Source organism: Pan troglodytes, chromosome 1 (genome assembly GCF_028858775.2).
Source record: "Pan troglodytes isolate AG18354 chromosome 1, NHGRI_mPanTro3-v2.0_pri, whole genome shotgun sequence".
Classification (NCBI taxonomy): domain Eukaryota; kingdom Metazoa; phylum Chordata; class Mammalia; order Primates; family Hominidae; genus Pan; species Pan troglodytes.
Genome location: NC_072398.2, coordinates 223,945,811 through 223,973,720, shown reverse-complemented (window position 1 = coordinate 223,973,720; position 27,910 = coordinate 223,945,811). Strand labels below are relative to the sequence as shown.

General features: G+C 42.8%; 1 pseudogene; it reads right to left on the bottom strand.

Moving 5' to 3' along the window:
• Positions 1 to 25,568: 25,568 nt before the first annotated feature.
• On the bottom strand, positions 25,569 to 26,765 carry LOC107966583 (large ribosomal subunit protein eL8-like; annotated as a pseudogene).
• Between the last annotated feature and the right edge of the window lie 1,145 nt (positions 26,766 to 27,910).

The window sequence follows — 27,910 nt, the reverse complement described above, 5'->3', positions numbered from 1 at the left end:
AGAAAAAAAGCAAACAGACGGAAACCCTCTAGTTTTAACTAGAACAAATTCCCTGGCTGGTCCTCTGTTGCGAGAGCCCAGAGACCTGTCGCTGACCTCTAGCCTCCTGGAGCCCCTGCTTGCACTTCAGCAATAATGCCTGATAGTTAGACACTGATCACTAGCTAATTGGGGTAGTTTAACATATGGAATGAGATTCTGGCCTTATTATCAGGTTAACTATTAACTCTACACCCCATGAACTGATTTGCCTTTCCCCCACTATTATTTACTTACATTCTTTTTAATTTAATTCAAAGGCCTAATTTTGAATTCAAGGCCTTAAGGACGAAAAGGAAAAAAAAAAAGAAAAAGAATCTGAAGTATCTTTGCCCTCTCTCACTTGCAAAACAAACGAACGTTTTGCAGAGAGAAATCTGGCTTCCTTTCTGATGGCTCTTCTGGCTTACAAGGGGCTGTTGGGTCATTTTCATGCCTATGCCATTTGTCAACAATTCAGTTAACCTATCTTCTTACTGCCATTCATTTAGTATTATTTTAGGATGATGGAAATGAGTCACAATTAATTGCAGAGTTCCTTACCAACTAATTAGGTTTTTTGATCCAAAGAAAATCTGTCCCGATTTTCCTCCCATTTTGGCGTCATTTATGTTTGTGGCTTACCCATATGCTGTTATCAGTGTAAAAAAAAGATCAGTGTGAGAACTTGCCAGGGTACATCTTTTCAAACCTCACAGGACAGGATTTACTGAATGGGCACCTAAAGGAGCTCAAGTTTCATCTGAAAGGAGCCCTGGCTATACTATTTCAAGTCACTACAATACAGTTGTAATTTGTGCTTCGGCCTTATTGGCGTGCTTTTACATTCCCCTATTCATAAAACAGTGATAATCACCAGAGCAACCATCAAACACACCCCTTCTTTAGAGAAAGAAGATCAACAGGATACTCACTCTGCAGTTGTGAGCTGTATGATGTGCTAATGTTTTGGTAAATTATCAAAAATCATAAAATCCCATGAGTAATACGTGATTAATCTGATTTTTCTATTTTAAACAACTTGCAAAATAAACTTGATTTATTCATTTTTTGGGGAAAACCTGTTTAGCCACTAGTTTGCTGTGTTTAGCTTGCAGTTATATAATATGGCTTTCTCAGCTGTGGAAGAATTACATGAGAAGACTTACACCCCACAAATTTTTTATCTAATAGTCTGTTAATGATGTGTTATAGTAACATTGATATGTCAATAATATTGTAGGACATCTTGGGAAGAGTTTAAAAGCAAAACGCTAAGCATCTTGAAGTAATACTAGCATGTTGTGTTTATTAAGTGATTATTCATTGACCTTTAATAGATTAGAACACTACACCAGAGATTCGGGGAAATAGTCTCTTTTTCCTGAACCCAATTTGTTTTAAATTATCTCCAGAAAAGCATGACATTTAAAGTAAGACAGTGTTTTTTATATCTCTCACAGTCTGCTTAATTTTGAGGCCATTTTCCAAGGAATTTATATTAGTTGATTTTTTTAATAGAACTCAACATCTAAAACGTTAGACTTGCATCACATTGACCCAAATTGTCACTTTTCACTTGCCCTTCTTTCAGTGTAAGAAGAAGCTGTCTTTGGAGTGAGAACAAGGGTGAGGTTCTGGCTCAGAAACCTTAGAATCACAGACACTGTTTTCCTGAAAACATTGCTTCTTTCTCTCATCTCAAAGAAATGCCACAAGTCATGTGTAAGTATAACATGCTGGACAGGAGCCTTATTAAATTTATATTTGTATTTTGATATTATTTTAATCCTGTAGAAGAACATACACATTTTGGTGTTTATTCTTCTTGATTATAGAAGTTTTTGTGTTTCTACTTTGTTTATAATAAATATTTTAAAGTTAAACACATTTTGTACATCCCTCTTGGTCCTAGAGCCTTTGTTTCTGTCTATACATAATATAAATGTATATTATGCACTTAAACTATTTTATAGATAAGTGTGCAATAAAAAAATACAACCAAGAGAGGAATTACATTTCCTAGAGGGTGTTTGCTTAGTGTGCTACATTGCATTTTGGGAACATTCATATTTCTGTTCATGGATGTTTCCAAAACGCATGCATGTACACACACACACACACACACACACACACACACACACACACTCCTAACATATAAAATAAACTCTAGGTGATTCTTTTCATTTTTTTGAGACGGAGTCTCACTCTGTCCCCAGGTTGGAGTGCAGTGGTGCCATCTCAGCTCACTGCAACCTCCGCCTCCCGGGTTCAAGTGATTGTCTTGCCTCAGCCTCCCTAGTAGCTGGGACTACAGGTGGGTGCCACCACGCCCGGCTAATTTTTGTATTTTTAGTAGAGACGGGGTTTCACCATGTTGGCCAGGATGGTCTTGATCTCTTGACCTCATGATCCGCCTGCCTCGGCCTCCCAAAGTGCTGGGATTACAGGCTTGAGCCACCGCGCCTGGTGAACTCTGGATGATTCTAAAACACACATGCTGATAAGAGCCTGGATTCACCCATGAGGAATACCACAACCCCAAAGAGATTTCCATGGACTTTTCACTTTTCAACCTTAGTGGCCATTTGAAAAGTAGCACACAAAATATATTTCTTGGCAACATTTCATTTTTCCTTTTTCTGTTTTTTTGTCTTTTTTGTTTTGTTTTGTTTTTTATTTGTTTTTTGAGACAGAGTTTTGCTCTTGTTGCCCAGGCTGGAGTGCAATGGCGTGATTTGGGCTCACCGCAACCTCTGCCTCCTAGATTCAAGTGATTCTCCTGCCTCAGCCTCCCGAGTAGCTGGGATTATAGGCATGCACCACCACGTCGGCTAATTTTGTGCTTTTAGTAGAGACGGGGTTTCTCTATGTTGGTCAGACTGGTCTTGAACTCCCGGCCTCAAGTGATCTCCCTGTCTTGGCTTCCCAAAGTACTGGAATTATAGGCGTGAGCCACCACGCCCGGCCCATTTTTCCGTTAGTTAATTAGGGGTACTGCTCTCCCTTCCTAGTTTTTCCCCAAAAAGGATACTTCGCCTGTGGAAGTCTGAGCAGGTTGGTTTTAATTTCCCAGTCTATTATTTTAAGTGTTGGGGCCAGGGCTTCACTGCTTTTTCTTAGTAGGAGTTTTAGACAGGCTGTTCGCGTAGTTGTTTATTTTTAACTGAGCTACCTTTCATTTACCAAATGCTCTCTTAACATTAAATGCTATTGGTGGTTATTATGTTTCTAATTCTATCCCATCTTTAAAATGTGTAACTGTTGTAAATTTTTTAGTCTTGTGGATACATTAATTAATTAATTTTTATTTATTTGTTTATTTTGAGATGGAGTTTTGCTCTTGTTGCCCAGGCTGGAGCGCAATGGCGCAATCTCAGCTCACTGCAACCTCCACCTCCCAGGTTCAAGCGATTCACCTGCCTAAGCATCCCAAGTAGCTGGGATTACAGGCATCCACCACCATGCCCGGCTAATTTTTAGTATTTTCAGTAGAGACGGGGTTTCACCATGTTGGCCAGGTTGGTTTTGAACTCCTGACCTCAGGTGATGCACCTGCCTCGCCCTCCCAAAGTACTGGGATTACAGGTGTGAGCCACCGCGCCTGGCCAAGTCTTATGGATACATTAATTTAGATACATAATCTAGATGTTTACAAGACAATTTTTCAAATTTCTTTTAGACGCTAGCCTGACTTTATTTTCAAATTATTTAAACATTTAAGCATTTTCTCCTAAGTAAATGCTGTATTTCCTATTAGCTGGCCAGTAGGGTGTGCTCTAGTCCCTTGCCAAATTAATTAATTAATTAATTTAAAATGTTAATATAAACTCTTCATTGAGAGATTTCAGAAATATATTTCACTTCTTATTGACACTGGTCACATATGAGATATGTTTATATAGATGCAGGTATATGCAGATGCAGGGTATAAGGAAAGTAACACTGCTATATTAAAAAAGGAAAACTTTGAGATGCTTACTCCTTGGCTTAGTTCTAAAATAATTTGGTATTATTTTACCAAGTTGATGCCTTGGAGCAGATATTTTCTTTTATTCTGGATAAAGAAGAACAAGAAAAGTGGTGTAGGAATGAAAGGCATATGCTCTGGACTCAGGGTTTCGGTTTGAACACCGGCTGTTCCACTTTGGGCAAGTCACTTAACCTCTTGAGGCCTTGTAATATGGGGATAAGAGTGGTTCCTATTGGACAGATAATTGAGATAGTACATGTAAAAGAGCTTATAATATTGTCTAGCACAATCAGGGTTCAATAAATGTTACATTTTTTATTATTATTATTTGAGACCAAGGCTTGCTGTGTTACCCCAGCTGGAGTGCAATGGCGTGATCTTGGCTCACTGCAGCCTCCGCATCCTGGGTTCAAGTGATTCTTGTGCCTCAGCCTCCTGAGTAGCTGGGACTACAGGCGTGTGCTACCATGCCTGGCTAATTTTTGTATTTTTAGTAGAGACAGGTTTTCGCCATGTTGGCCAGGCTGGTCTTGAACTCCTGGCCTCAAGTGATCTGCCTGCCTTGGCCTCCTAAAGTGCTGGGATGACAGGCGTGAGCAACCGCGCCCGGCCTGTTTTTATTATTGTTATTTTCATTGTTGTGGTCACATATTCTTTGGGAGATTTTTGAACATCTGTGATTGCAAGATTGAAAAATTCTTGATTGCTTGATAGTATACATGATTTAATTAGTCCAGAAGGCTGTTTCCTTAAATCCCAGGGGGCATAAATGACTTATAAGATAAAATGTCTTAATTGACTCTGCAGTATTCCACTTAAGAGACTACAAAACCTTAAGACAAAGAAAGGGCTGTGTATTAGTTGATAGCACCAGCAATCCATAGGGGAGATATGCTAAGGGCACAGAGAATCTTCTTAGCATTCCTGAAGGCAAGCTCACAAGTAACCGTAAGTCTGTGAGCAGTTACTTCTAAGCCCATAGTCATAAACATCCATAGACATGTTTCCTTTAAAAAACACATTTAGCCTATACATAAATCTATTTAACATAAAGTCCTTGCAGAACCTTTTGATAGGAACAGCTTTACAATTTTCTCTGGAATGTATAAGGACAACAGATATACTCAATGACTTGATGCAGTAATGTTGTAAAAGCTGAATGAATGCCAACACTTCTTGGGATTTCTAACTGCTCATTCATACATGTATTCATTTATCCATCAATAAATGTCTATTGAGGCTGGGCAGGGTGGCTCACGCCTGTAATCCCAGGACTTTGGGAGGCCGAGGCAGGTGGATCACCTGAGGTAAGGAGTTCAAGACCAGCCTGACCAACATGGCGAAACCCCATCTCTACTAAAAATACAAAGTTAGCTGGGAATGGTGGTGGGCGCCTGTAATCCCAGCTACTCGGGAGACTGAGGCAGGAGAATCACTTGAACCCGGGAGGCGGAGGTTGCAGTGAGCTGAGATCGCGCCACTGCACTCTAACCTGGGCAACAAGAGCGAAACTCCATCTAAAAAAAAATTATATATATATATATATATGGCTCCTCCTATGTGACAGTCCTATGCTAGTATCCAGCAGCATGCAGGAGTTTCCATCACTGTCTTTAGTGAGCTTGCAGTGCAGTGGGAGCTATAGGTAAGAACACAGGAAGCTGTGATGTCATGCTGTGATAGGAGCCTGTGGGGTGCTATGGGGGTACGTAGGATAGACACCAACCACGAGAATTGAAAGGTGATTCAGAGTGGACAGGGGGACAACAAAGGGAGAAGGATGTTCTTAGGAGGGTAAAGAGCAAATGTTCAGAATGTGACATGTCCGAGGAAGCCAAATTCACTGTAAATGAAGGTAAGAAATGAGGCTGGAGAGGTTAACTAGAGGCCAGATTTTACTTGACTGCGGAAGTGTTAAGAAGTTTGGACTTCCTGCTAAAAGTAGAGTAGTCATTAACAAGGTTCCGGTGGACAGCGAAAGTTGACATTTGCATTTTAGAGAGATTCTTTTGTTGCCAGAGGCATTGTATGACCAGAAAGTTTAGAACTTGGGTCTGGGGAGTGCTGGGCCATCTTCTTAGTTCTGAGTTATCATTTCCGGCTAGGGCATCAATTCTAACTCGGGGACACAGACATTTGCACCAGTCCTTGGCAGTAATTATGTTTATTTTACTTTATTTTAAAAATTTATTTATTTATTTATTGTAGATGGAGTCTTGCTCTGTTGCCCAGGTTGGAGTGCAGTAGGACCATCTTGGCTCACTGCAACCTCCACCTCCTGGGTTCAAGCAATTCTTCTGCCTTAGCTTCCTGAGTAGCTGGAATTACAGGCACCCACGACCGTGCCCAGCTAATTTTTGTATTTTTAGTAAAGATGGGGTTTCACCATGTTGGCCGGAGTGGTCTTGAACTCCTGACCTCAAGTGATCTGCCCACCTCGGTCTCCCAAAGTACTGGGATTACAGGTGTGAACCACCACACCTGGCCCCCTGGCAGGAATTATGAAACAGACAGGAAAAAAGGAAGGGGATGTAGAGAGAAATATGCACAGATTTTTGGAGAGGCATTGCCTTTCAGAGAATGTTAGGTACAAAAAGCTGCTTTTTAATTTTAAAACAAGCTTTTACATAATTGAAGTTGGAAAGAACAAAACAACACAGTTAAACTATCGAACAATTTAAGGAGAGTAAAACATTTGTGTACCAAGGTATGCAAATTTGGGTATAATCATTAAAGAAACAAATTTACCAGGCCAGTAGAGGAACACAAACTGGGTATAATTATTAAAGTATCAGTGTCAAGGCCGGGCGCTGTGGCTCAGGCCTGTAATCCCAACATTGTGGGAGGCCAGGGCAGGAGGGTTGTTTGAGCCCAGGAGTTCAAGACCAGCCTGGGCAACATGTTGAAACCCTCTGTCTACAAAGAATACAAAAATGAGCTGGGCATGGTGGCGCGTGCCTGTAGTCCCAGCTGCTCAGGAGGCTGAGGTGGGAGGATTGCTTGAGCCCAGGAGGTTGAGGATGCAATGAGCTGAGATCGCTCCATTGCATTCCAGCCTGGGTGACAGAATAAGACTCTGTCTCAAAAAATAAAATAAAAAATAAAGTATCAGTGTTAGTTGAGTTTTACTGAACTACTCATATTTGCATTTTGCTTTTTTAAAAAAATTATTGAGTAGGAAAATGATTTTTAGCCATGTCACAGAATCATAAAGCTGTGAATTAGGTTTAATTTTTATTATTTTTATTTTTTGAGCCAGAGTCTCACTCTGTGCCCAGGCTGGAGTGCAGCAGTGCAAACACTCACTGCAGCCTTGATCCTGGGCTCTAGCGATCCTCCCGCCTCAGCCTCCAGAGTAGTTGGGGCCACAGGTGTGGCCTACGTGGTGTGCCACCATGTCCCACTACTGTTTAAAAAAAACTTTTTTTTTTTGTAGAGATGGCATCTTGCCATGTCTCCCAGGCTGGTCTCGAATTCTTGGGCTCAAGGGATACTTCCGCCTTGACCTCCCAAAGTGCTGGGATTACAGGTGTGAGCCACCATGCTCGGCTGAATTAGGTTGTAAAATTAATGTATGTAGTTCATTTTCTGTACTTCTGTTAATTCTCCATTCCTACGACTGTCACACTAAACTGTTTTCTTTAAGAAGCTAGTGGGTCCTCTTCTGCTGTGTTGATTTTAGTGAGGTCCTGGAGCGAGTTTGCCTTCCAGCATCTGAAAGGGAGAAGGCACCGCTTCAGCTGGAGAGACCACTGGGGAAGCTGGGTCCTCATAGAACAAAGTATGAGTCAGGAGCAAGCAGGTGGAGGAAGTGTTCAGTGAAAAGGTGGTGAATGTAGGAATTTGTTGCATTCATGGCACATGGTAAGTCCTGTGTGCCCAGTAGAAAAACTTGTCTTACCTAAGACAAAAGTCTTTCGTAAGAGGAATCTCAAAGCACTCATTCAGTTATTCAACCAGTACTGACAAACTGCACCTGCATGCCAGGCACTGTCCTACCACTCACTGAGTGTGCATTGGTGAACAAAATGGGTCTAACCCTTGCCTCTGTGAAACTTACAGTCTAATGGGGAAGAAATATGATACATAATTAGCAGATATGTAAGTGTGATGGTTAATAGCGTCAACTTGATTGGATTGAAGGATACAGAGTATGGATCCTGGGTGTGTCTGTGAGGTTGTTGCCAAAGGAGATTCACATTTGAGTCAGTGGGCTGGGAAAGGCAGACCCACCGTTAATCTGGGTGAGCACAATCAAATCAGCTGCCAGCGAGGCAAGAATATAAACAGGCAGAAACATGTGAAAAGAGAGACTGGCCTAGCCTCCCAGCCTTAGTCTTTCTCCCGTGCTGGATGCTTCCTGCCCTCGAACATCGGACTCCAAGTTCTTCAGTTTTGGAACTTGGACTGGCTCTTCTTGCTCCTCAGCCTGCAGATGGCCTGTTGTGGGACCTTGTGATGATGTGAGTTAATACTTAATAAACTCCCATATATATATATATATATATGTGTATATATATATATTTATATTCCATGAGTTCTGTCCCTCTAGAGTACCGTAACTAATACAGTAAGTCATTCTAAAAGTAGTGTGCTCTCAGAAAGTCCTGAAACAGAGGGCAATGGGGTGGTGGCGGGAGATGAGTTTTTAGACTGAGTGGACAGGGAAGGCAACCTTGGGGGAGATGACATGTCGAGACCTGAAGTGTGAGAAGGAGCTGTCCAGGTGAAAGCCTGGGGAAAGTACACTTTGGGTACAGAAACAGCAGGAATAAAGGCCAGAAAATAGGAGAGAACTTGGTGTGTTGGAGAAACTTGGAGGAGGTCAGTCTGAAATCACGTAGGAAGCTATTGCCTGTGTCTAAGTGAGAACTGATGGCTTGAGGGAGAGTTGTGGTACTTGGAATGGAGCAGAGCAAAAAGGTTCCACGAACACTGATTCTAAGTTTACATTTTGGATTTAGGCCGGGCGCAGTGGCTCACGCCTGTAATTCTAGCACTTTCAGAGGCTGAGGCAGGAGGATCACTTGAGGTCAGGAGTTCAAGATCAGCCTGGCCAACATGGTGAAACCCCGTCTCTACTAAAAATACAAAAATTAGCTGGGCGTGGTGGCGCCCGCCTGTAGTCCCAGCTCCCAGCTACTTGGGAGGCTGAGGTGGGAAGATCACTTGAGCCTAGAAGGTTGAGGCTGCAGTGAGTGGAGATCATGCCACTACACTTCAACCTAGGTGGTGGAGTGAGACCCTGTCTCAAAAAATTAAAATAAAATAAAATAAATAAATTTTGGATCTAGAATGGACAGGACTTAATGGTAACTTGCACATGAGAAATGAAGGAAAAATAAAATAAATGATGATTCCAGCTTTCTGGCTTAAATAACTGGGTGAACGATGGTGCAGTAGTTTACTGAGTAGGAGATGGAGGGAGCTGGGCATTGGAGTATGGGAGATGGTACCCCCTGATAAACAGTGGGGCTTATAACTTAGCTGAAGACCTAATGGCAAGAGAGATATGAAGCACAGTAAGTTTTCCAAAATGCTTCATTTCAGCAGTCCTGTGGAAAATGTGGGTAGAGATGGGCAACCTGGTTTCATATTACTCAAGAAAGCTTGTGCAGAGATCCCTGTGGTTAGTAACCTGGATTCTAGGGATGAAGGGCAGCTCACTCAGAGGCTCAGCTCTTTGGTCTTCAGCCACTGAGGGTAACAGAAACAGTGGCTGGCTGGCAGTCTTATTTTGGGAAATACAGATTCCTATCCATGATCTGTCTCTTGGAGTCAACAACATTGCAAAAGCAACAGATATCTAATGGAGACACCACTAGAACTCAGGACTTTGGGTTTAATACTCCTTTTATAAGAAAGGATATAAATTTCAAATCATTTATGAAGGTCAGATGAATATTGATTGATCCTTGAATTAAATTTGCCAATGCATCTGGAACCATAATTTCTTTTGAGTTGTTTCTGACCTCTTCCTCAGTCCATCTAAGACTGTGGGATTAAAGTAATCTTCTTAAAAATAATGACTGTAAATGCCTGATATCTTAAAGGTGTCAGATTTTTTTTTTTTTTTTTTTTTTGAGATAGAGCCTTGCTCTGTCGCCCAGGCTGGAGTGCAGCGGCAATTTCAGCTGACTGCAACCTCTGCTGCCTGGGTTCAAGTGATTCTCATGCCTCAGCCTCCCGAGTAGCTGGGACTACAAGCGCCCACCACCACAATTGGCTAATGTTTGTATTTTCAGTAGAGACAGGGTTTCACCATGTTGGCCAGGCTGGTCTCCAATTCCTTACTTCAAGTGATCCACCTGCTTCAGCCTCCCAAAGTGCTGGGATTACAGGCTTGAGCCACCGCGCCCAGCCAGATTTTTTTTTTTCCTAGAACAGGCGTGTGTGTGTAATTAAGACACATGACCATTCCTGTGTTGTTGAGTTTCTCTTGTAAAATAAGTGTAATTAAGTCATTAACCTTAGGGAGCTGTGATTCATAAAAACTGGGAAAAAAATGTAACAAAATCTTAGTTTTCACTGACTTAGAAATATAATAAAATCGACTTCCTATTAGTGCACACCATCCTGAGGCATCAGAAGGTACCCCAGGACATCCATGGTAACCATTACATTCATTCAACAAACATTTACTGAGTATCTTACTACATATATTTCTAGTGGTTTCTACTTTTTCAAAGTAAAATCCAGAAAAATTTCTAGTCATTTGAACTTTGCTTCTATTTGAAGTTTTCTTTAATTCTTTATATGCATTTGTCCTGTCTCATTAGAGTATATGATCCTAGTAAAGATTATGATTTCTTTTGTATCTCTTATAGCACACAGCACCACTGTTGACTGTCTTGGCCATAAGCTTAAACTATAGGATGGAAAATTCAGGTGGATACAAACAGCCTAATTGATATAAAAATGGAAAAGAAGCCTCATCAGACCAAGGCTGTAGATTCTACCTCCTTAAAATTTTTCGAGAATCAAATAAACTCTTTGAACCAGTATTTTTACCAGCACTCTAAGGAAATAGGCCAGGCGCAGTGGCTCACGCCTGTAATCCCAGCACTTTGGGAGGCTGAGGCAGGTGAATCACTTGAGGTCAGGAGTTCAAAACCAACCTGGCCAACATGGTGAAACCCCATATCTACTAAAAATACAAAAATTAGCTGGACATGATGGCTTGTGCCTGTAATCCCTACTCAGGAGGCCGAGGCACAAGAATTGCTTGAACCTGGGAGGTGTAGGTTGCAGTGAGCAGAGATCCTGCTGCTGCACTCAGCCTGGGCGACAGAGTGAGACTCCATCTCAAAAACAGCAAAAAACTGAGGAAGTAATCACAATACAGAAAGCTTTATGCCCAAAGAGGTTCAATATGGTGTTATTCATAAGAGTGAAAAACTGGCCTGGTAGTAGGACAACTGGCCAAGTAAAATACAGACTATCTATTCATATGCTAATGAGAATTTTATAATTAGGAGTAATACTCAGCCTCCTGAGTAGCTGGAATTACAGGTGCTCACCACCAGGACAACTGGCCAAGTAAAATACAGACTATCTATTCATATGCTAATGAGAATTTTATAATTAGGAGTAATACTCAGCCTCCTGAGTAGCTGGAATTACAGGTGCTCACCACCATGCCTGGGCAATTTTTTGTACTTTTAATAGAGACGGGGTTTCACCATGTTGGCCAGGCTGGTCTCAAACTCCTGACCTTAGGTGATCCACCTGCCTTGGCCTCCCAAAGTGCTGGAATTATAGGTGTGAACCACTGCGCCTGGCCCAGATATCTCATTACTGTGTAAGGATGAACTTTTGGTGAAGAATTCTCAGGGAAACTTTTTTCTTTCTATCACAGCCAAGACATGAGTAAGCAAGTATTCCCTCCATCCCCTTCTTCAGGACAAACATTTTCTAGGGTCCCAACTTTATGCAGCCTTTCTTTTGGCATCCCACTCGATTAGGTCCCAGGCTTTGTCTCCCAAATCCCACAAACTCAACCTACTAAAACTCAAGGCTAAGCATCAGCAAACTTTTTCTGTCAGGGGCCAGATGTAAACGTTGTAGGCTTTGTGGGCCATATGGTTTCTCTCACAACTACTCATCTCTGTGGTTGTAATATGAAAGCAGCCATAGACAATACATAAATTAATAGGAGTGGTTGTGTTCCAATAAAACTTTATTTACAACAATGTGTGACAAGCTGGATGTGGCCCACAGTTTGCTGACTCCTGCTCTAGGCCATCGGGAATTGGCAGATGCCCTCAGGGAAGATGCCAACTTCATCATTTTCTTGCCCAGTTGGTGTCATGCTTTCTCTCTCTGTCATGCCTCTGAGGATTTCACTTACTATTTTGTCAGTTCAGTCATACCTTTATAAAGATTTAAAAAATATTTTGCTTGCAGTGTTGAAGTATTCCATACCAGGAGGGTTTCTATGGATATCACCAGGCTGGAGTGCAGTGGCAGGATCTTGGCTTACTGCAAACTCCGCCTCCTGGGTTCAAGCGATTCTCCTGCCTCAGCCTCCTGAGTAGCTGGGATTACAGGTGTGTGCCACCACGCCCAGCTAATTTTTGTATTTTTAGTAGAGACAGGGTTTCACCATGTTGACCAGGATGGTCTCGATCACTTGACCTCGTGATCCACCCACCTTGGCCTCCCAAAGTGCTGGGATTACAGGCGTGAGCCACTATGCCCAGCCGGAGTTACCAGTTTTTGAGAGGAAGACCACAAAGGTAAAATTCCATTTTCATGACATCGTATCATGGATAAATGCAGTAACATGATTTATCACCATTGATGTTGACCTTGATCACCTTGCTGAGAAATACGTAGCCTTCTAAGGCCTACATAAACATAATCAGTGACGTTCAGGTCAACTATTCTGAACAAAATTTGAAGGGTTGAGTCATTGAATCACCATGAAATCTACAACAGAAAACTGTCATATTCATTGCAATTCATGAACCCAAATACATATATTGATGGGACTTCTTTAAGCATAAGTTTAATTTGGTATAGTGTGAGAGCCGGACGTGGTGGTGTACACCTGTAGTCCCAGCTACTTGTGAGGTTGATGTGGGAAGATTGCTTGAGCTCGGGAATCCAAGGCTGCAGCACACCATGATGGAGGCTGTGAATAGCCACTGCACTCCTGCCAGGGCAACATAATGAGACACCCATCTCTAAAAAACGATACAAGTATGCAGTGTGTTTTTGGTGATGCTGTGAACTAGAAATTAATGTTAGAACAGAGTCTTTTCCTTTTTTTTCTTTCTGTTGCCCAAGCTGGAGTGCAATGGCGCGATCTCAGCTCACTGCAACCTCTGCCTCCCAGGTACAAGCGATTCTCCTGTCTCACCCGTCCAAGTAGCTCAGATCGCAGGCATGCGCCACCACACCTGGCTATTTTTTTTTTTTTGTATTTAGTAGAGGCAGGGTTTCACCATATTAGTCAGGCTGGTCGTAAACTCCTGACCTCAGGTGATCCACCTGCCTCAGCCTCCCAAAGTGCTGGGATTACAGGCGTGAGCCACTGCACCCAGCCTAGAACAGAGTCTTAAGATCTGTTCTTTAAGGCAGGCTGAGGCAGGCGGATCATGAGGTCAGGAGATCAAGACCATCCTGGCTAACACTATGAAACCCCGTCTCTACTAAAAATACAAAAAATTAGCCAGGCGTGGTGGCGGGCGCCTGTAGTCCCAGCTACTCGGGAGGCTGAGGCAGGAGAATGGCGTGAATCCGGGAGGCGGAGCTTGCAGTGAGCTGAGATCGCGCCACTGTACTCCAGCCTAGGCGACAGAGCGGGACTCCGTCTCAGGAAAAAAAAAATCTGTTCTTTAAAAGTTTTGGCATATTATTGTGACTGCAAAAATTTTTGCATGTATCCATGCGGAGGTGAGAACATCTATATGTATCCATATGTCAGATATAGTCCTTGATTTTCTAGAATTGTTTTGCAAAGGAACACATGTTCTCTAGAAATGATTTAGCTGTCCGATGACACTGATTCTTGTTTCCATTCACTGAATAAGCCTTTTGAATGTTTGAACGGTTAAATTTTCCACAACCTATTTAATCTTTTCCAGCAGCCAATAAAAAAGTTTAGTAAAATGAGGCCAGGCGCAGTGGCTCACGCCTGTAATCTCAGCACTTTGGGAGGCCGAGGCAGGCGGATCACCTGAGGTCGGGAGTTCAAGACCAGCCTGACCAAGATGGAGAAACTCCGTCTCTACTAAAAATAGAAAATTAGCTGGGAGTAGTGGCACATGCCTATAATCCCAGCTACTTGGGAGGCTGAGGCAGGAGAATCGCTAGAACCCGGGAGGCGGAGGTTGCGGTGAGCTGAGATGGCGCCATTGCACTCCAGCCTGGGCAATAAGAGCGAAACTCTGTCTCAAAAGAAAAAGAAAAAGAAAAAGAAAAAGAAAGTTTAGTAAAGTGAATCTGAATGATTTATTTGTACAGAAAGAATGAATTTCCTCTTAGTCATACATCCGACACCCACACGATACCTTGTCATTTTCAGAAGAAATCTGATGCCCAATTAGTGTGTTTTAATTTAGCCAGTGGATTTTCCATCTGGCTCTAATGTGTATTCTGGAGGGTGGACTAATATGGAGTTCAATGGTTTGTTAGGTTTTGAGATGGAGTTATTGGCTACAAAGAACATTTCACAGAAGCAGGACTTCATAGATTCTGAGTTTTTCCCCTTGTTTTGGTTAGTTGCAGGATGAATGGGGACAGAAGAAGCAGATGCTACTTATTTTGCGATTACATGCCTTAATATAAATAGTTTAAAATGAGGAAAAACCTTTACAAAAATAGATGACAGAGCAAACTGTTTTCTTGTCTAGCGAAATTTCTGGCAAATAGGTAAATGCTTTGTTATTCTAGGATATAAGTCACAGATTTTAGATAAGCATATTTTGCACAAATAACAAGTTCTCTTTTTAAAAGTTTTAGGCCGGGCGTGGTGGCGCATGCCTGTAATGGGCGGCTGAGGTGGGCGGATCACTTGAGGCCAGGAGTTGAGACTATCCTGGCCAACATGGTGAAACCCCGTTTCTACTAAAAATACAAAAATTAGCAGGTATGGTGGCGCACTCACGTAGTCCCAGCTACTCGGGAGGCTGAGCAAAAGAATTGCTTGAACCCAGGAGATGAAGGTTGCAGTGAGCCGAGATCGCGCCATTGCACTGCAGCCTGGGTGACACAGAGACTGTCTCAAACAAGAAACAAAAAAAAACAAAAAAAAGTTTTGTCATTTTTGCAGATACATACACAGAGAGAGAGAGAAAGAGATCGATCTTGTCAACTTTTAAGACTTCCCTGTGTTGAGTACATTCATATACTAATATTGAAATTAATGATTAAACTCAACCCACAGAAAAATCTAAGACTAAATAAGCCTATTATAAAATTGAAGTTTTCAGTAAGGGTGTTGATTCCTATTATAAAAATAGAGGAGATTCCAGATGTAAGGGCTCCTGGACAAAATATTCTGTTTTCCATTTTGTGGAACGGATTGTTTCAGTCCATTTCCAACAGGTTCGCATTCTGTTTTCATGTTAGGTTTTCTGACCTTCAGTGGTTTTGTTTTCATGTACTTGAGCATATGGTCCCAGACAGCTGACATTGTTCATGTCCTTTACTTCCCTAAGAATTACACAACCTTCCCAGGCTTTCTCATCTCCAGCAGTTTTGTCACATTGCTGAGTAACGTCCACCCTTGGTAGTCTCTTAACATTATTTCCATTCTGTATGTAGACAACAAATTAGCATTTATGACCTAGGTTTTCTGTTTTTCATGAAGGTATCAGACAATCTCATATGTCTGTGGAATGTTATGCTTGACTAGGAAGGTGTAAATTGTTTCTTTTGATAGTTCTTAATTTCAAATGATTATGAATTCATTATTTTTAATGAGAGAAAGGTGATTGTATACCTGCAAAACTTTTAAACTCGACCTTTGGTAAAACACAATTCCAATTGTGTTTAATCATGACTACTTAGATATAACTGAACAAGCCCCAGGCACAGAAGTTACGACTAAAACATTCAGCCCTTCCAGGAACAGAACCAGAAATTTCTCCATATGTCTGTAGACGCTGAACTTCAGGATGTCTGTGAATATTTTCTGTGTTCCACTGTCCCCTCGAGTTTGTTTCCCAGCCATGGAAAATGCCCATGAGAAAGAGTTGTGCAATTGCTAACTGTTAGTCACTTTATATTTCCTGTATCCCCTATTTAATTTCCCTGGTAGCTGGCAATAACATCTAGGATTTAAGTTGCTGAAGGGTATTTGGGAAAACCCACATAAATGTCTAAGATGAGGTTTGGCAAGCAATGAATCTTGGTGACATAACAATATTATAACTAGAGATTTCATCAAACAGAGGAGACAGGAAATCCCTGACACTGCCAAACACCCACTTAAACTCATTTGAGTCCGAGAACCATCGTTTGTTAAAAATGGATTTTACACAGTTTTTAATTTGATGAGGCTGCTGAAATAAAAATTTGGACCTGAATTTTAGATGCAATGAGATTTCTCAAAGGGACTTTGGGAAAAAAGAAAAGAAAGAAAAGAAAAAAAGAACTTATGTAAAGTTCCCGTAAGGAGAGCAACAGCTGCTATGGAATAGCCCAGCCCTGCTCCACCAGGAAGGGGCCTGAGCTTTGGCAAGGATACACTTAGCCTGACCAATCCAGAGACTCAGCCTCCACTACCAGTGGGATGATGGATTTCCCAGTCGTACTTTTCTCACACCCAAGAACCTAATGGACATAATTTTAAGTTTAAGGCAGCATTATCTATGGGCACAAAAATAATTAGAAAGGATAAATAAGATCTAGTACTTGATAGCACAACAGGGTGACTACAGTCAATAATAATTTAATTCTACAGTTTAAAATAACTAAAGACCCCCTCCCATGCCATTACCTTCAGACTTCTCAACCCCTCCCTGCAAAAAAGAAAAAATAATAACTAAAAGAGTATAATTGGATTGTTTGTAACACAAAGGATAAACGCTTGAGGTGATGAATACCTCATTTACCCTGATGTGATTATTACACACTGTAGGCCTGTACCAAAATTTTTCATGTACCCCATAAATATATATACCTACTATGTACCCACAAAAATTAAAAATTAAAAAAAGACAGCAGTATCTAAATGGAGGTATTATAGTTATCTTTTCCACTGTGAATTCACTGGTCTGAATTTTATCCCAGCCTAGATATTGTTTAATAGTTTGTAAGTTTTAACTGCTTCAAGGTACTTTTTGTTCATGTTTTGTTTTCACTGTAGTCTTGCTCAACACATATGATCAGATTCTGTTCTAGAATTTGTTAACTTTTTATTAGAGGGGCATGTACACTTGAAATCTATTGTCCTATTCTTTACTTTTCTCAAGCTATGCCTGCCAATTCTTTTTTGTTTGTTTGATTTTTTTTGTTTGTTTGTTTTTATTATACTTTAAGTTCTAGGGTACATGTGCACAATGTGCAGGTTTGTTACCTATGTATACGTGTGCCATGTTGGTGTGCTGCACCCGTTAACTCGTCATTTACATTAGGTATATCTCCTAATGCTATCCCTCCCCCCTTCCCCCACCCCATGACAGGCCCCGGTGTGTGATGTTCCCCACCCTGTGTCCAAGTGTTCTCATTGTTCAGTTCCCACCTATGAGTGGGAACATGTGGCGTTTGGTTTTCTGTCCTTGTGATAGTTTGCTCAGAATGATGTTTTCCAGCTTCATCCATGTCCCTACAAAGGACATGAACTCATCCTTTTTTATGGCTGCATAGTATTCCATGGTGTATATGTGCCACATTTTCTTAATTGAGTCTATCATTGATGGACATTTGGGTTGGTTCCAAGTCTTTGCTATTGTGAATAGTGCCACAATAAACATACGTGTGCATGTATCTTTATAGCAGCATGATTTATAATCCTTTGGGTATATACCTAGTAATGGGATGGCTGGGTCAAATGGTATTTCTAGTTCTAGATCCTTGAAGTATCGCCACACTGTCTTCCACAGTGGTTGAACTAGTTTACAGTCCCACCAACAGTGTAAAAGTGTTCCTATTTCTCCACATCCTCTCCGGCACCTTGTTTCCTGACTTTTTAATGATCGCCATTCTAACTGGTGTGAGATGGTATCTCATTGTGGTTTTGATTTGCATTTCTCTGATGTATGCCTGCCAATTCTGTTGTACTTATTGTATCATCCTGGCTAGCTACTTTCTTTGTCAAATTCTTTGATATTTAATTCTATCACTTTGATAAGTATTGAGGTCATCCATTACCATGATATATGTCTATTTATTCCATTTCCACTATTTCAGAGATTTTTATTATATGAATTGGATCATGAATTGAGTGTTACATTTGTATGATTTAATATTTTACCATTATTTGGCAATTTTATCTGCTGATGCTCCTTGCTATGGGCTTTGATTTAATCTCATACCACAGCGATCAGTTCTGCTCCTCCTCAGTTTGCACGATACCTTAGCCTGAAGACCATCATCTTACTTCAAAGGTTGGCATCTGTTTGTGTTTTCATAACTCCTGTAGACAGCAGATGACTGGGTTTTGCTGTATAGTGAGGTCTAGTGTATTTGTTCATAGTGTTATATGTAACTTATCTCCACATTTATATCTTTAGCCCCACTCCCTGGACTCCAGGTCTTGGATGTCTAATAGGTATCTGTATTAGAGATTTCTCTTTTTTTTTTTTTTTTTTTTTTTTGAGATGGAACCTTGCTCTGTCGGCCAGGCTGGAGTGCAGTGGCACGATTTCGACTCACTGCAACCTCTGCCTCCTGGGTTCAAGCGATTCTACTGCCTCAGCCTCCCAGGCAGCTGGGATTACAGGCATGCCCCCACCATGCACAGCTAATTTTTGTATTTTTAGTAGAGATGGGGTTTCGCCATGTTGGCTGGGCGGGTCTTGAACTCCTGACCTCAGGTGGTCCTCCCACCTCGGCCTCCCAAATTGCTGGGGTTATAGGCGTGAGCCACCTTGCCCTGCCTAGACATTTCTTGTGTTGATTTCTTAGGGCTGCTTTAAGAATGTACCACAGGCCAGGCGTGGTGGCTCACACGTGTAATCCTAGCACTTTGGGAGGCCGAGGTGGGCGGATCACAAAGTCAGGAGTTCGAGACTGGCCTGGCCAATATGGTGAAACCCCGTCTCCATTAAAAATACAAAAATTAGCGGGCGTGGTGGCACTTGCTTTTAGTTCCAGCTACTCAGGAGGCTGAGGCAGAGGAATTGCTTGAACCTGGGAGGCAGAGGTTGCAGTGAGTCAAGACTGCGCCACTGCACTCCAGCCTGGACAACAGAGTGAGACTCCATTGCAAACAAACAAACAAACAAACAAACAAACAAACAAACCATAAAAAGAATGTACCACAAATTGGGTGGCTTTAAACAACAGAAATTTATTCTTTCACAGCTTTGGAGGCCCGAAGTCCAAGATCAAGGTGTCACCAGGGCCATGCTGCACTCTGGGTGGAATCCTTCCTGGCCTCTTCTGGCTTCTGGCTGTGGCTGGCAATCTTGGCATTCCTTCACTTGCAGCTGCACCCCTCCCCCGCTGTGCCTCCATCTTCCCATGGTGCCAGTCATAGTGGATGAAGGGCCCATCCTACTCCAGAATGAGTTCATCTTTAAAAAATTGCATCTGTAAGACCCTATTTCCAAATAAGATTACGTTGCACCGGCCTGAGGGTTAGGGCTTCAGTATATTGTTTTGAGGGACGCAATTCAACCTCTAACAGCATCTGAAACTTCGCATGTCAAAAGAGAATTTTCAATTTCTACCCTGTACACCTGCTTCTCCTTCAGTGTTTCCCATTTCAGTAAATGGCAGCACCATCCACATGATTTCTCAGGCCAGATGCCATCCAGGAGTCAACTTTGACTTCTCTTTTTGTGCTCACACCCGAAATCCAATCCATCAGGGAGTCCCATCAGCCCACCTTCAAAATGTCTTTCCAGCCTCACTGCTTTTCACTACTCCATGGCACTGACCAAAGCCACTGTCCCCACTTGCTTGGAATACTTAGTAACCTCCTGTATAGTTTCCTTGCTTCCACACTGGCCAAGAATTTGCTCTCGGTTGTCCACAGAGCAGCCAGAGAGAATCTTTCAAGAACATGCCATTCCCCTGCTAAAACCCTCCCGCAGCTTCCCAGAACCATCAGAACACAAACTACACTGCCAGTCTTGGGCTCAGGGTGCTGCATTGTTTCACCCTCACCTCACTGCACTTTCCCCTCATTTTGCTGTTGTGTTCCTGACTTTCTGTGTGTGGGGGATTTCAAAAAATTTATTTTAATTTAACTTTTTTTGAGACGGAGTCTCACTCTGTCACCCAGTCTGGAGTGCGGTGGCGCTATCTTGGCTTACTGCAACCTCCACCTCCCAAGTTCAAGCAATTCTCCTGCCTCAGCCTCCTGAGTAGCTGGGATTACAGGCACCCGCCACCACGCCACCATGCCCAGCTAATTTTTGTATTTTTAGTAAAGACAGGTTTTCACCATGTTGCCCAGGCTGGTCTCGAACTCCTGACCTCAGGTGATCCACCTGCCTTGGCCTCCCAAAGTGCCGGGATTACAGGCATGAGCCACCGCGCCGGCCTTTATTTCATTTTATTATTTTTTTTTGACACAGGGTCTTGCTCTGTCGCCCAAGCTGGAGTGCAGCTGTACGATCACGGCTCGCTGCAGCCTCAACCTCCCAGGCTCAATCAATTCTTCAGCCTCAGTCTCTGAAGTAGCTGGGACCATAGGCGCATGCCACCACGCTTGGCTAATTTTTGAATTTTTTTTTTTTTTGAGACGGAGTCTCGCTCTGTCGCCCAGGCTGGAGTGCAGTGGCACGATCTTGGCTCATTGCAACCTCTGCCTTCCAGGTTCAAGCAATTCTCCTGTCTCAGACTCTGGTGTAGCTGGGACTACAGGCACTGGCCACCAGGCCCGGCTAATTTTTGTATTTTTAATAGAGATGTGGTTTCACCATATTGGTCAGGCTGGTCTCAAACTCCTGACCTCAGGTGATCCACCCACCTCAGCCTCCCAAAGTGCTGGGATTTCAGGCGTGAGCCACCGCACCCGGCCAATTTTTTATTTTTTTGTACAGACGAGGTCTCACTATGTTGCCCAGGCTGATCTTGAACTCCTGAGCTCAAGCAATCCTCCTGCCTCAGCCTCCCAAAGTGCTGGGATTACAGGCATGAGCCATGGCACCCAGCCCAAAAAAGTGCTTTAAGTAGTTTCATGGAGGCATAATTTACATACCATAAGATCCACTTGTTTTAAATCCACAATTCAAAGATTTTTAAATAAACTTGTAAAGTTGTGCAAATATCATCACAATCCAGTTGGAGAACATATCACCCCAAAAGATCCCCCATATCTGCATACATAATGAATTTTTTTAAGTTTCATTGAGGTATCTTCTTGTGGTTTTTATAAAAGATATTTTCTGGCTGGGCACTGTAATTCTAGCACTTTGGGAGGCCGAGATGGGTAGATCACCTGAGGTCAGGAGTTCGAGACCAGCCTGGCCAACATAGTGAAATCCCGTCTCTACCAAAACTACAAAAAATTAGCCAGGCGTGGTGTCATGCACCTGTAGTCCCAGCTACTCGGGAGGCTGAGACAGGAGAATTGCTTGAACCCAGAAGGCAGAGGTTGCAGCGAGCTGGGATTGCACCACTGCACTCCAGCCTGGGTAACAGAACAGAGTGGGACTCCGTCTCAAAAAAAAAAAAAAAAAAAAGGTATTTTCTGCCTTGGGACCTTATTTGCTGGTCTCTTTGCCTCCAGCTTCTCATGGCTTACTTAGGCCCTTCAGTAATCTGCTCAAAACTTCCTTCTTCAAAGAAGCCTCTTCTGACCACCCTGTCTAAAATGGAAACTCTCATCTGCTTACACTTCATCCTGGTCTTATGTCTGTTTGTGTGGTGTTGCTTTCCCCAGAAAGGACCATGAGAGCAGGAACTTTGTCTTGCATCTGATCATTACATCCCCAGGGCCTAGAACGGTGCCTGGGGTACAGAGGTGCCCAATAAATATGTGTTTAGTCAATGCAAGAATGAAGATAATTGGAGCATCGTCAATTTCCTTATCACTTTATTGCCAGTCTTTGCTTCTTTTAATTCACAATGTTTCTTTGAGTGAATGTCTTAGGGCTGCTTTAAGAATGTAAATTGGGTGGTTATTTTGACTTTTATGTCTGCTTTTCAATATTTCTACTTTTAATTTATTTCACTTACCTAAACCTCGATCTTCCTTACAGGAAAGATAAATTTGGTTCATTCTAATCCTCTTTCTCCTCCAAATTGTGGTTTAGTAGTCTAACCTTCTTTTTGAAATTCTACACGTTTTATAGTTTTTACACTCTGTTTACTGATTGATAACTTGCTATTACTGGTTTTGCTTTTTATTGAGTTAATCTACTTATCTGTCTGCTTTCACATACTTTAAGCTGCCTATTTTATTCTGATTGTGATCAAAGCTGTCACTAGTGTTTATTGATTTTTTTCTGTTCTTTCTCTCTATTTTTACATTTCTACAACATGAAATTTGTACTCACTAGTCTTTCTTTCTTTTTTTTTTTTCTTGGCAGAGTCTCACTCCGTTGCTCAGGCTGGAGTGCAGTGACGTGATCTCAGCTTCTTGTGCTCAAGTGATCCTCCCACCTTAGCCTCCAAAGTAGCTGTGACCACTGGCGTGCCACCATACCCACCTAATTTTTGTATTTTTGGTAGAGATGACATTTTGCATTTTGCCATGTTGCCCAGGCTGGTCTCAAACTCCTGAGCTCTAGCAATTCACCTGCCTCAGCCTCCCAAAATGCTGGAACTACAGGTGTGAGCCATCGTGCCTGGCTTGTAGTCACTAATCTTTACGGATTATTTCACCTTTCTAGTTCTGAAAATCGTCTCCATTCACCTTTCAGAAATGTGAGCTTGGTACACTGTAGCTGTGGGACTAGTAACCTTTCTCTTAGCTCTGAGGTCAAATCACTTTTATTTGGATATGTTTTCTGGGTTTTCTTTCTAAGTTTTGGTTTGAAAACTTAAGAAATGGATGTATGAATGTTTAGAGCCTTGGTTTCTGTTGTTTTCTTTTGTTCTTGTTTTTAAGAGTGTTCCTGAGAAAATTCCTATGCAGCCTAATAATGATACTAGGATTTCATTGAGAAAATTTTAATTTTAATTTTAGAAAAGTTCCTTTTTCCGGCCAGATGCAGTGGCTTATGCCTGTAATCCCAGCACTTTGGGAGGCCGAGGCCGGCGGATCACTTGAGATCAGGAATTCCAGACCAGCCTGGCCAACATGGCGAAATCCAGTCTCTACTAAAAATACAAAAATCAGCTGGGCGTAGTGATGGGTGCCTGTAGTCCCAGCTACTCAGGAGGCTGAGGCAGGAGAATCGCTTGAACCCAGGAGGTGGAGGTTGCAATCAGCCAAGATCACCCCATTGCATTCCAGCCTAGTTTCCACATTGCTGATCTTTCCTGATTACCCTGGTACCTTTGTTTAGTACAAAGGGGTTTCTTGGATTCATTCTCTAAGTCTTGAATATCTCTTGCCTTGTTATAATCTATTTGTTTAATTTACAGGAGAGGGATTTGCTATATGATAAGCACAGTTAATCCTTTGCTCTTGGCATCTATTTTGCCATTTTCAGCTTTATTGGGGTACAATTAAAAATTATTTACAGGTTTAGCAGAGTGTTTTTTCTTTTCTTTTTTCTTTTTTTTTTTTTTTTGAGATGGAGTCTCACTCTGTTGCCCAGGCTGGAGTGCAGTGACATGATCTTGGCTCACTGCAACCTGTGCCTCCCAGACTGAAGAGATTCTCATGCTTCACCCTCCGGAGTAGCTGGGACTATAGGCGCCCGCTACCACACCTGGCTAATTTTTGTATTTTTAGTAGAGATGGGGTTTCACCATGTTGCCAGGCTGGTCTCGAACTCCGGACCTCAAGTGATCCTGCCTCGGCCTCCCAAAGTGCTGGGATTACAGGTGTGAGCCACCGTGCCCGACCTCTTTTTCTTTTCTTCCTGTTTTTGTTTTGTTTTTTTTTTTTTGAGACAGGGTCTCCCTGTCACCCAGGCTGGAGTGCAGTGGTGTCATCATGGGTCACTGCAGCCTTGACCTCCTGAGCTCAGGCAATCCTCCCACCTCAGCCTCCCTAGTAGCTGGGACTACAGGCATGCACCACCATGCCCAGCTAATTAAAAAAAATTTTTTTTAGAGACAAGGTCTCACTGTGTTTTCCAGGCTGGTCTCGAACTCCTGGGGTCAAGTGATCTACCCCCCTCAACCTCCCAAAGTGCTGGGATTACAGGCGTGCACCACCACACCTGGCCTGGTTTTTTTTTTCTATATTGAAAGGCATCGCTTTTGAAGTTATCTATTTTCTTTCATATCCTCAAGTAATCTGACGTAACCCATTTGTGATGACTCATGAACCCAGAGAAGATGTGGCAATTTTACTGTTCTATGTATCTTCTGTTCTTTCTGGCTTGCTCTTACACTTGTAATGCATTTATGCATTCCACAAATACGTATTAAAAGCCTATTCCATTCCAGGTGCTTTTATGGGTACTCAGCTCCATCAATGAGCAAATGAAGTTCCTGCTCTTAGGGCACTTACATTCTAGAGACGGATAATGTATCTGTTTATATACAAGACAGTAAGTAGACAAATGATTAAGGGAAAAAGGTGCAGTAAAGTTAGAAGACAGAGTGGGGCTAAATGGCATATTTTATTTTATTTTTTTGAGATGGAGTCTCACTCTCTCACCCAGACTGGAGTGCAGTGGCACGATCTCGGCTCACTGCAGCATTTGCTTCCCGGGTTCCAGTTATTCTCCTGCCTCAGCCTCCCAGGTAGCTGGGATTACAGGCACGCACCACCATGCCTGGCTAATTTTTGTATTTTTAGTAGAGATGGAGTTTCACCATGTTGGCTAGGCTGGTCTTGAACTCCTGGACCTCAGGTGATCCTTCTGCCTTGGCCTCCCAACAGTGCTGGGATTACAGGCATGAGGCGCTGTGCCTGGCCTGTAAAGGGGCTATTTTAGAGGGATGGTCACTGATATGGGGCTATTGAGCAGAGATCTGAATGAGGGTGAACAATGAGAAGACACAGGGGAAGAGTGTTTGAGGCCATGCAAAGGGCCTGAGGCAAGAGAGTGCTTCACTTGTTCAAGTGGAGCAAGGCTGGCCTTAGAGTGAGGGCCAGTGCTAGGAGATGCATTCAGAAAGGTGGACCCTGTCGAGCCACTGTCCCCTTGATTGTGATTTGCCGGCCACCTGGCCTTGTCACATTCCTGGAACACACCTGTCCTTGCTGTCTTGTGCCTTTTCTCTTTCTGTTCTCTAGAGTGCCAGTGTTCTTTCCGTGGCTGTTCTCATGGGTGCCTTCTCATTGTGCTTTTTACAGCAGTATATTTGTTTACATCTTTTTTTTTTTGGAAGGAAAATCTGTATTATTTTAATTATTTTTATATACTGAAAACTCAACAGTGTACATTTAATCCAGCTTGGTGGCAAGTTCTTTAGCCTTTGCCTTTTTGAGATTGGTAATGCGGGCCATAGACTTGGAAGCCAGGACATTGCCTCCCCAGTGACAGCAGATCTCGTCGTGTCTGTCTTTGTAATTGGTCCTGATAGCTTCCACCAGCTTAGCCAAAGCTCCTTTGTCTTCCGAGTTAACCCATGCAAAGGCAACAGTGGTGCAGGTCTTCCTGTAGACTAGACGTCCCAGTCTTGCCTTCCCCTTGATAGTGCAGTAAGGGACCCCCATTTTACGACACAGGGCAGGCAGGAAGACAACAGCTCGATGGGATCCATGTCGTGTGCAGTGATCACCAGCTGAGACTTTTTGTTCTCCACCAAGGTGGTGACGGTGTTAACTCCTGCTTGAAGGACATTGAAGGACTGGTGGTCTCTTAGTGGGGACATCCCCTTTGCTGGCAGCTGTCTTCTCAGCCCAGAGCCAACAGCCTCTGCTTCTTCTCTTGCTTTGTCTCTGGTCTGTACTTGTGGGCCAGCTTAAGCAGCTGAGTAGCTGTATGGCGGTCCAGGGCTTGGGTGAACGGGTTCATCACAGGAGGCACTTTCAGCCTCTTATAGAGGATGGCTCTCTGCCACTGCAGCCTGATACAGTGGGGCCATTTCACAAAGCCGGTGAGGTCCCTTTTGGGCTGGATGTCCTGTCCCATGCCAAAATTCTTAGGCTGTTTCTTTTCTTTCTCCTTCCTTCCTTCCTTCCTTCTCTTTCTTTCTCTCTTTCTCTCTTTCTTTCTTTCTTTTTTTGAGACAGAGTTTTGCTCTTGTTGCCCAGGCTGGAGTGCAATGGCGCAATCTCGGCTCACGGCAACCTCCGCCTCCCGGGTTCAAGTGATTCTCCTGCCTCAGCCTCCCAAGTAGCTGGGATTATGGGCACGTGCCACCACGCCCAGCTAATTCTGTATTTTTAGTAGAGACGGGGGGTTTCTCCATGTTGGTCAGATTGGTCTCGAACTCCCGACCTCAGCTAATCCACCCACCTCAGTCTCCTAAAGTGCTGGGATTACAGGCGTGAGCTACCGTGCCTGGCCTGGCCTTACCGTGCCTGGCCTGGCCTTTTCTTAAACAGGGGATTCACCACTTTCTTGGCTTTCTGCTTCTTCTTGACAGCAGGGGCGGGAGCCGCCTTCTTCCCCTTGGGCTTCTTTCTTTTTGGCATCTTGGGCAGTGGGAGGAGAGATTGTTTACTTCTTTATTGACTTGCCCTAGCACCCCAACTGGCATATCAGTGCCACGTGGGTCGAGACCAAGTTTGTTTGATTACCATGTACTCCCAGGACCTACTACAGCACCTAGGACTCAGCAGGCTCCAACAAGTGTTTGTTAAGTAAGTGAACAAAGATAAACATCTTGGCCGGGCTTGGTAGCTCATGCCTGTAATCCCAGCACTTTGGGAGGCCGAGGTGGGTGGATCACCTGAGGTCAGGAGTTCCAGACCAGCCTGGCCAACATAGTGAAACCCCTATCTCTACTAAAAATATAAAAATTAGCCGGGTGTGGTGATAGACTCCTGTAGTCCCAGCTACTGGGGAGGCTGAGGCAGGAGAATCGCTTGAACCCAGGAGGTGGAAGGTGCAGTGAGCCGAGACTGTGCCATTGCGCTCCAGCCTGCAAAACAAGAGAGAAACTCTGTCTAAAAAATTAAAAAAAAAAAAAAAAAAAAAAAAGCTTGTATTGGTCAGTGAGTTTCCCTGAGTAGTTTAATTCACTTTATATAAACATGTCCCTCTTTTACTGGGAAGAGAGAACCAGGAGAAGAAAAGAAAAAGACAACCACAACCAAATAAATATGTCCCCACCTCTCATCTCATTATCTCCATCTCCCATGTTTATTACCAAATAACACAGTTCGTATTCCTGGGATTCCCCTATTTGACATTTTTCTGTTCTCATGATCTTGAAGTCGATCCCATATGAATACTAAGGTTCTGGCATTTCTGTCACCACATGTATCAAGCTCTTACCCAACATATTTTCCCATTGCTTCTTGGTTTCCTTTTGACATATTCTTCATAACATTAACCTTATAAGGCATGTAAATATTTCTTTCTTTTTTTTTTTTTTTTTTTCTTTTTTTGAGACAGGGTCTTGTTCTGTCACCCAGGCTGGAGTGCGGTGGTGCAATCACAGCTCACTGCAGCCTTAACTTCCCAGGGTCATGCAATCTTTCCACCTCAGCCTTCTGAGTAGCTGGGACCACAGGAATGTGCCTCCACGCCCGGCTAATTTTTAAATTTATTTTTGTAAAGATAGGGTCTCACTGTATTGCTCGGGTTGGTCTTGAACTCCTGGGCTCAAGTGATC